The following is a 9,739-nucleotide window of genomic DNA, read 5'->3' as shown; positions in this document are numbered from 1 at the left end:
AAAACTCCATGGACATTAACAATCATTGGAAAACTGCGCTGACTCGTGGGAGTGCAGCATGTTGACGTGGTTTGCAGCTGTATCATTGTAAGACAGCAGCTACTATATGTATATACTGTACGGGTATGTTCACACAGGGCAGATACGCTGTGTAAAAGGACTGTCCTGTGGTGCAGGTTTTCGGCCAGGAATGTCCGCTGCGGAAAACGGAGCAGAAAAAAAAAAATGGATACTTACCATGGCGACGCTGCCCTCCTACATCCTGCAGCCCTGGGATGATGTTTCATCCCATGTGACCGCTGCAGCCTGCGATTGACTGCAGCGGTCACATGGGATGAAACATCGTCCCAGGAGGCCGGCCCGGAAAAAGAATCAGAATTCTAGGTAAGTATAAGATTACAATTTTTCCTGAGCTGCGTTTCTTGCAGCGAAATCGCTGCATTTCCACCGCAAAAAAACACTACATCTGCTATTTGTTGCGAGTTTTACTTCCCCATTGAATTAAATGGGGAAAACCCAAAACAAATAAGCAGCATTTACGCAAATAAAATTACCATGCTGCTTATTAAAAAAAAAAACTGACCGCAGGTCAATTACTGAGCCTTTCCCGCTCATCGTGTGGGTGAGATTTGTTCAAATCTCACCCGCTCTGTTGCTACTGCATTTGGGCTTGTCCACACATAACGGAATTGCTGCGTATTTAAATACGCAGCAAAATACAGTAGCAGCAAAGTGGGTGATAATTATCAAATCCCATCCACACACTGCATAAAATTTCTGACCAGAAATTGACCTGCGGTACGTATTTTTCGTACCGCAGCAAGTCAATTCCTTCTGCGGAAAGTGGACTGAATTGCTGCGTTTTTCAGAGATGTCACCATCCCCCAGCATTGTGAAAAACGCAGCAAAATCTGCACCATTTTATACAGCAAAAAAAACACAAGAAATGGTGCTGTTTTTCCACAGCAGAATTTCCGCTAGTTGCTGCAGAAATTATCTGTAGCAATTCCAATACGTGTGGAGAAGCCCTTATACTGTGGATTTAGGGTTTGTCCACACACACAACAGAATTGCTGCAGAAAATTTCTGCAGCAATTCCGTTGAAAGTCATAGGCACACATGAACCTAGACAGATCACACACTATATGTACACACATGAACACATCACACACTATATATACACACATGAACACATCACACACACTATATATACACACATGAACACATCACACACTATATATACACATCACACACTATATATACACATGTACACATCACATACACTATATATACACACATGAACACATCACACACTATATATATATATATACACACACACATCACATACACTATATATACACATCACACACTATATATACACATGTACACATCACAGACACACAAATATGCACATTGCATGCACACATTATACACATATAAAGTACACATTGTAAACACACATGCACTTACCTTTTATGTAGGATAATTGTGAAGGGAGTTCTGCTGTTTGATGGCCCGACACAGTGCTGCACAGTCTCCCCTCTCCATCCTTTAAGTCCCGAATGATAACAGAAACCCGAGGAGAGATGTAAAGAGTAGGGAGGGGGGCTCGAGGGGGAGATTTGTTAGCACAGACTACAGCTGCTGTTACAGTCGGGCGGCAGTTCTTAGCTGCTGTGCCATGCGCCTGAGACCAGAAGCTCATCTAGAAGGCAGGCCGTTGACACTGATCGTTGGCATCCCCCTCTAAGTTGCGCCCGGGGCACATGCCCCGCCTGCCCCCCTAGCTACGCCCCTGGGCTATGAGCCAGACGTCCAGCTACAGGTGTGCCACACGCCACCGCTCTCGAAGGCTATCATGGCGCACAGCAAGAAGGTAATGCACAAAGGAATGGAGGTCTATCCTCTTCAGCGATGAGTCCCGCTTTTGTTTTGCACGTAATGATAGCCGGAGATTGGTCTGGAGACCATGTGGGCAACACCATGAAGAGCCCTTCACAAGGAAACGTCACACTGCTCCTCTTCCTAGGATTATGGTATGGGCTGGCATAATTTTCATCTAGCCAAACTCCTCTAGTCTTCATTTCAGGTACACTAACAGCTCGGCGTTACATTGATTTTATCAAAGGGGAGAGAAAAGACATGGACCGCACATCCACTGTATACTATGATCAATGCGGCTAGGCAAAATATTTAAATATGAACGAGAGGTTCTTTGTAACATTTTGATCAAATTGTATGCAAGCCCACTTGCCACTTCACAGCGACCTCTAAAAGTGGGTCCCTACTCTAGCGGTTGCAGCACCGCATGGCGGCTACCGCCACCGCAGCATCGCTCCTGCAGAGGGAGCAACTCAGGGGCCCAAAAGCACCCATGCCTTCAGACCGTGCCAAACCTCCTTGGCTCTGGGCCACGTCCCCCCACAAGTGCAGCACTACAGCAACAGACACCACCACACCATGTGAACAGATGGAATGAGCTCACCTTGCCATGCGCCCCCAGTGGCCGACTGAGAGTACAAGCAGGAGCAGGAGCACTTATGAGGTCATTCCTAAATTAAAATCAGCTGGGCCAAAAGTGTGGAGTGCTGGTACCAAGTAAAACAAAACAACAGAGGGGATAGACTCTGTATCATATCAAAGGGGAGAGAAAAGACATGGACCGCACATCCACTGTATACTATGATCAATGCGGCTAGGCAAAATATTTAAATATGAACGAGAGGTTCTTTGTAACATTTTGATCAAATTGTATGCAAGCCCACTTGCCACTTCACGGCGACCTCTAAAAGTGGGTCCCTACTCTACCGGTTGCAGCACCGCATGGCGGCTACCGCCACCGCAGCATCGCTCCTGCAGAGGGAGCAACCCAGGGGCCCAAAAGCACCCATGCCTTCAGACCGTGCCAAGCCTCCTTGGCTCTGGGCCACGTCCCCCCACAAGTGCAGCACTACAGCAACAGACACCACCACATGTGAACAGATGGAATGAGCTCACCTTGCCATGCACCCCCAGTGGCCGACTGAGAGTACAAGCAGGAGCAGGAACACTTATGAGGTCATTCCTAAATTAAATTCAGCTGGGCCAAAAGTGTGGAGTGCTGGTACCAAGTAAAACAAAACAACAGAGGGGATAGACTCTGTATCATATCAAAGGGGAGAGAAAAGACATGGACCGCACATCCACTGTATACTATGATCAATGCGGCTAGGCAAAATATTTAAATATGAACGAGAGGTTCTTTGTAACATTTTGATCAAATTGTATGCAAGCCCACATTGATTTGGTCGTGGAACCAGTGGTACGACCATTTCCCCAAAGTGTCCCAGAAGCAGTTTTGCAACAGGACAATGCCGGAGCCGCATGTTGCTCATGCTTCTGTGAACACCCTGCGTGGCCTAAACATGCTACCATGACCTACAGCATCTCCGGACTTGTCTCCCATCGACCACATCTGGGACGTCATTGGTCGGCAATTGCAAAGCCAGCAGCCAATCTTGATTATTTGCATGCCCAAGTGCATTCAGCGTGGCGTGACTTTCCTCAGAAACGATTAATAACCTTATTGATAGCATGCCAAGGCATGCAAGTGCGTGTATTTCTGCGCGTGACGCTCATACTCGATACTGAATAAATCAAGATGTTCGGAATATTTTGTTTCCATTTTTTTATCATTTGCATAACATTATATAAAATGTCTATCCATCCTGTGATTTCCACAATTCCAAAACTTTTCCTTCTTGGTGTTGCAATTTCAATGTTGAGGAGTGTACCTATCTATCTATCTATCTATCTATCTATCTATCTATCTATCTATCTATCTATCTATCTATCTATCTATCTATCTATCTATCTATCTATCTATCTATCTAAATCCCAAAAATCAGGCAGAAACTCCAGAGATATAGCAAAAAAAGGTATAAGTGCTTTATTGATCCATCAGTCAGGTGCAACGTTTCAGCTCTACAATAGAGCCTTTCTCAGCTTGATCAGGTCCTGCTTGAGAAAGGTCCAGATTGGGACTGAAACGTAGCAATCTTACATATGGGTGAATAAACGTTTTTCACTTTTTTGACTACTATGCTGTGGAGTGCTGCCTATTTTTTGAATTCCTAATTTTGGACTATTGGTCGTGGTGTGGAGGCTTGCACACACGAAACCCCTGATAGAGGTGATTATTTCAAGATTTGTGGTGCGGTTCTTCTTTGTATTGTATTGTCCGTCCGTCCATCTATCTATCTATCTATCTATCTATCTATCTATCTATCTATCTATCTATCTATCTATCTATCATCTATCTATCTATCTATCTATCTATCTATCTATCTATCTATCTATCTATCTATCTATCTATCTATCTATCTATCTATCTATCTATCTATCTCATTATCTATCTATCTCATTATCTATCTATCTATCTATCTATCTATCTATCTATCTATCTATCTATCTATCTATCTATCTATCTATCTATCTATCTATCTATCTATCTATCTATCTATCTATCTATCTATCATCTATCTATCTATCTATCTATCTATCTATCTATCTATCTATCTATCACAGTTACCTTATACATGTTGCTCTGATCATTATAAATAGATCCCTCTTGTTACAAAGATGTGGCTGTTCGAACTTTTCACACGTAAGGACATATCTAACAGAAATGAAAATTAAACTGGTGGTGGCTGTTCACACATTTATTTATTCATTAATTACAATTTTACTTTGTTTATGAGGACCTGGGATACATGTAATTTATTTTTAATGTTATTGTGTATACTAAAAAGAGGATGTATGGAGTCATAATAAACAGCAGCGTAAACATACACAATACACAACCAAACAGAAACAGCTTATCTCAGTTCTAATTGTTTTAGCAGTAATATTACCTATTACAATATAATAACATATTAGGCTTTACTTTGTATTTGGATAAATATTATATTTTGCAATGAATTATTAGCCCAGGCCTAAGAGATAATTTAGGGTGAGCTAAGACTACTCTGATGCTCGGTGGATGGACCACTCCCTGGGACCAGGATGATGCATGCAGCTTGCTACAGCTTGTACGAGGTGGATTTATTTCAGACACTCAGACTACAGTCTCCTCCTACTCTTTCCTCCTCTTAACCCAGCTCTGATGGAACATGTGCAGATCCGTCATCATCACACAGTGTACACACAGCAGGCGTGCTCTCTGACCACATCACCCATCATCCTCATCTTCTTTTCTTAGGGAGGTAAGGTGTATCAATTTTATAACTATTATTTTATTGATGTTCAACGAATATATGTGGAGGGGGGATGAAGATATTTCATTTGAAACAGCGATGCTGCTTACGGATCCGTACAAAGCATTGGAGGCCTGTTTGATGCTGATGGGATTTTATTTCTAACCAGACCCTACCACAGGATGCAGAGTGTGTGCCCAACACATGTGTGCGGCTTGTGCCTCTGCCTCATGTCAGTCTGCCAGCATAGCACGCTTCTTCTCCGCTGCTTTGTATGTGATATCATCTAACCATAAAGCATAAGAAGCCAAAAACCGCTTTACAGGAAACCACTTTATTGCATTAGATAGATAATGAGGGCTGGCACCTATTGTATTGTGGTGGTGTACACAGAAATATAGGTTTTATATTACAGAATTGTTAGCAAATGAATAGACTGCCAGATTGAGATTTCGTCTTGTAAATGCTACGTCAAATGATTGCTACTTATCATTACATTTCATAGATTTATTGTACCGGCTGCATAAAGAAATCCTTTACCACTACGCAATGTGAATGAATCATTTTCTACTGATATTAGCCTTAGGCGATTGTGAAGGTCGAAATGCAGAATTGTGGTTAAATCTTGATGTCATTACCCTTTTTGATGGCCTTACTAAATCTCATTAGGACGAGGCAGGTCCTAATCATATAAGCTGACAGGGCGGATGAAGGGATATAGGTGGTGCTACTGCTATGGAACATCCCTAGTATATATCTCACGGACACGAGGGCATTATACCTATGAGTAAATATTATTGATTTATGTGTACGATGTGTAAGTATGGTTTGAACACTGCTTAGTCCATGCTCAGAGGTAGTGCATTGCCTTTCAAGGGCACCCTCCATTGCCCCCCTTCCTCCATGTAAACTATGGTAGAGTAAACCCTGGCCTGCTGCTGCCTGATGCACTGAAGCTGTGTGGTTTGCATTGCTGGCAGAGAAGCGCCCGCCTCCTCCAATTCCTCTTATGTCTATTCTCCTCAATGACAAGGGTAGGCCCCTTTCATCTGAGTGGAACGCCCCGGATCATTGTATTCTTGTCATCTTTAAAACATGAACTCCCTAGAAGTACTCCAGCATGGGAACGGTTGCTTTAAAAAAAGAATTTTAAGTAATACATCCAAGAATGTTCAATCTTTTACATAGTTATATGCTTAGCATTAGTAACATTCATTTTTGACTGTTTTACATAACTCAATTACATTTATGCACAAACCCTACATGTTTGTATTAATCATTTTATAAATTCCGAACGGCTTCATTGCTAGTATGCATTAGAGGGTTTTGGTCAATTGACCTTTGCACACATAGTAAATACATCTTGTGTGAACTCCTGACACAGTATGACATTGCAACGTAGATTATTTAGTTACATTTCAAATATGTGCAAATCTGCTTTAAAACCATAGCAACCACTTAAACATTTGCTTTCATTGTCTAACTTTCACGAGACAGATGATTGGTTACTATGGTTTTACTGACCTTTAACCAAGGTGAGTGAGAAAGTTTTACTGAATTACATATTTTCCCCACATTTTATTCCGGTTACTCTGTAATTACGATATATAAGACATACTTTTTGGATAAGTGGATAAATTGTAACAATGTAAAGTATGGCCAAATATTGCTTTCCATTATATATATATATATATATATATATATATATATATACCCTCGGTAGGTACAAGGATACCTACATATAAATGTAGTCATGGGAGACCAGGTAGTTTAACTTTGGTTATGCGATTGGAAGCAGCCGAAGCTGCAGAAACCCTTTAATAGAATGTAGCCTATAAAAAGGTAAGATCACCGTCTGGGCTGTGCCTTGAAAATAACATTTTCTAGGGTATATATAGGTGAAACTAAGAAACAGTTGATATACCTAGTTCCTTTACTCGGGATTGAAGTTATGTTTGGGTATAGATCCTAGATATATGCCCTGCTGTGCTTTTAGCTGTGTTTTATGCCGAGTAAAGCGTTAAAGATCATTGATTTCTTTAGTGTCCTTACACACGAAAATCCATTTGCTTGTTGATGCAATAGAGCCATTCTATTGCATCAAAACTTTTACATGGTATTTGTCAGTTTTCTGAAAAATAAAGAAATAACAGGACAAATATAAAAAAAATATAAAGGGGACTGCACTACCTTTTATCAAGCACTCATAAATCAGCACAAAAAAGTTGTCTCTGTATTTTACATTATGCTGCATTACCAAGATCTTGGGGGCCGTGGCTCTAAAGTATGCACAGTAGCTGCTATATATATACTTATTTTTATAGAAAAAAATATATATTTTTTTACTGTGCATTTTCTTTTAATAAACTTTAATTGACTTTATTTAATATTTTTTTTAGTCCCACTAGTGGACTTCACAATGCTCCGGCATATGCAGTATAAAAAAGCCTTACAGTCAGTATAAGGTCGGATTCCCACGTAATTAATCTGTAGTCGTATGGATTTAAAAAAAAAAAATTATAAATTCTTTATTTGGCTATTTCTCATAACAGTGAAAGCATAGATAGAAGGGAAATTAAAGCAAAATAGAGAGGAAAAAAATGGGTTCGGAATTACACAAACAATATATACGTATACAAAAATTTACTATTTGTAACAAATTGTAACTTCTATGTCTATATTGTATAGGAGTTAACGTCACCTATCCTGAGTTTAATATACATTATTGTACAGAAGATAAGTATTAATGCCCCCATAAAAAAAAAAGATGGGGAGAATGGGGGGGGGGGGCAAAAACCCACCCTCACTTCGTGATTAACGCGATGGCACCTAGGCAGACGGATCCGGGCAGGGGAGCTCTTCGTCAGGTCTCTCGAAGGAGATTCCTATAAGAATCTGAGTGTTGGAACTCTATCCACTTGTACCATGTTTAATATTACCTGTTATACCTGCCCTTTATCGTAGAGGTCAGATATTCCATCACCATTATGTCATTAATCCTAACAATGCAATGGGATAAAGTCGGAGCTATATCTTTCTTCCACAGCGGTGCAATACATTGACGTGCTGCCGTTATAAGAAAGCAAAGTAGTGAGCATTTATATGCTTGGATTGAAACATCACAGTGATGGAGAAGGAACAATGCCGGATCCAAGTAAATAGTTGTTCCCGTTACCTCCTTAATCACACGGCCTATCCCTCCCAAAAAGAGGATAACTTTGGACAAGATCAGAATATATGTAGATCCATGCCCTCCGCCCCATTACATCTCCAACAATTGGAAGGTATTTCTGGGAAAATAGATTGCAGCTGGGAGGGAACACTATACCATCTGGTCAGCAATTTGTAATTCGTTTTCTGATATCGGGAACAGATATAGGTCTTATGTACCAATGTAAGACCGAATTTGTTGTATAGGAGACAAAGAAAGCCCTAAATCTGCTTCCCATTTAAGTAAATATGATGGAGTAGGTTGATATGGAGGATTCTGTAGAAGCGTATATACTGTGGACAAAGTATGTCTTAATGGGCCCAGGCCAATACAGAGGATCTCAAATAGTGTCTCTGTATCTCTAAATAGAGAGCTTGGATTTAAGAGAAACAGAAATGACGAAGTTGAAGTGCTCTCCAAGGCCCCAATGGGCTCGGGTCCATTATAGTAATTAATTCTGGAATCCTAAGCCAATCCGTGCTTGATAAAAAACTTAATGCACAGAATTTTTGATTACAAATACATCCTCGGGAAAATCGGGTCTTCAAATCCTGGCATGAAGCATGGGTTCCACAGAATTGGATAAAGAGAGAAATATATGGGGAGACATATTGCCCTGACCATTGACAGTGAGCAACAGCACAGGGTTGGCCCTATAGTTGGATGAGGACGGAGATTCTTTAAATATTTATGTTCATTCCACGGAGAAGCCTTTAATGGGATGGATGTAAAGGATTGTTCTACAGCAACCAAGGCTTTTTCCTTCGTGTATCTGCACTAGTCAATGACCCATGATAGATGTGTAGCTAAATAGTAGAATTTAATGTCTGGGAGGGCAAGTCCCCCTCTCTCCTTTGATCTGCAAAGCATAGTTCACCTTAAGCGTGGAGATTTCTGGGCTATAAATAAAGTTCATTTGTATAGAGTTAATCATGCTAAAAAATGAAGTAGGAATTTTAATCGGAAGTGTCTGAAACAAATATAAAATCAGAGGTAATATATTTATCTTAAAGATGGTACAGCTTCCCGACCATGTGAACGCACTTTAGTCAATCTTATTCAATTGACTTGAATTTATATAGTAGGGGGACAAAATTTAGTCTATATATATCTATTGTGTTGGGGGGGATAGATACTACCAGATATTTCAGGACCTTATTGTGCCATTTGAAATGGAATGATTGCTCCATTTGAAAATGGAATAAATGACTGTTTTAATCCCCCACCACAATAGGTGAGAGATTAAAATTCATTGCCTCAGATTAAATAAAATGTATTTTAAAATTAGATAATT

At 40.4% G+C, this 9,739-nt stretch overlaps 1 protein-coding gene across 1 annotated transcript in view; it reads left to right on the top strand.

Moving 5' to 3' along the window:
- Window positions 1-5,130: 5,130 nt before the first annotated feature.
- Window positions 5,131-9,739, top strand: part of SLC6A15 (solute carrier family 6 member 15) — a 57,818-nt gene continuing 53,209 nt past the window's right edge. Inside the window, exon 1 of the mRNA XM_075856799.1 lies at window positions 5,131-5,243. The gene's annotated coding sequence lies outside the window, so the exon portion shown is untranslated. The remainder of the gene's footprint in view (window positions 5,244-9,739) is intronic.

Source organism: Rhinoderma darwinii, chromosome 3, assembly GCF_050947455.1.
Source record: "Rhinoderma darwinii isolate aRhiDar2 chromosome 3, aRhiDar2.hap1, whole genome shotgun sequence".
Taxonomy (NCBI): Eukaryota; Metazoa; Chordata; class Amphibia; order Anura; family Rhinodermatidae; genus Rhinoderma; species Rhinoderma darwinii.
This window is presented reverse-complemented; position numbering and strand designations above follow the sequence as displayed.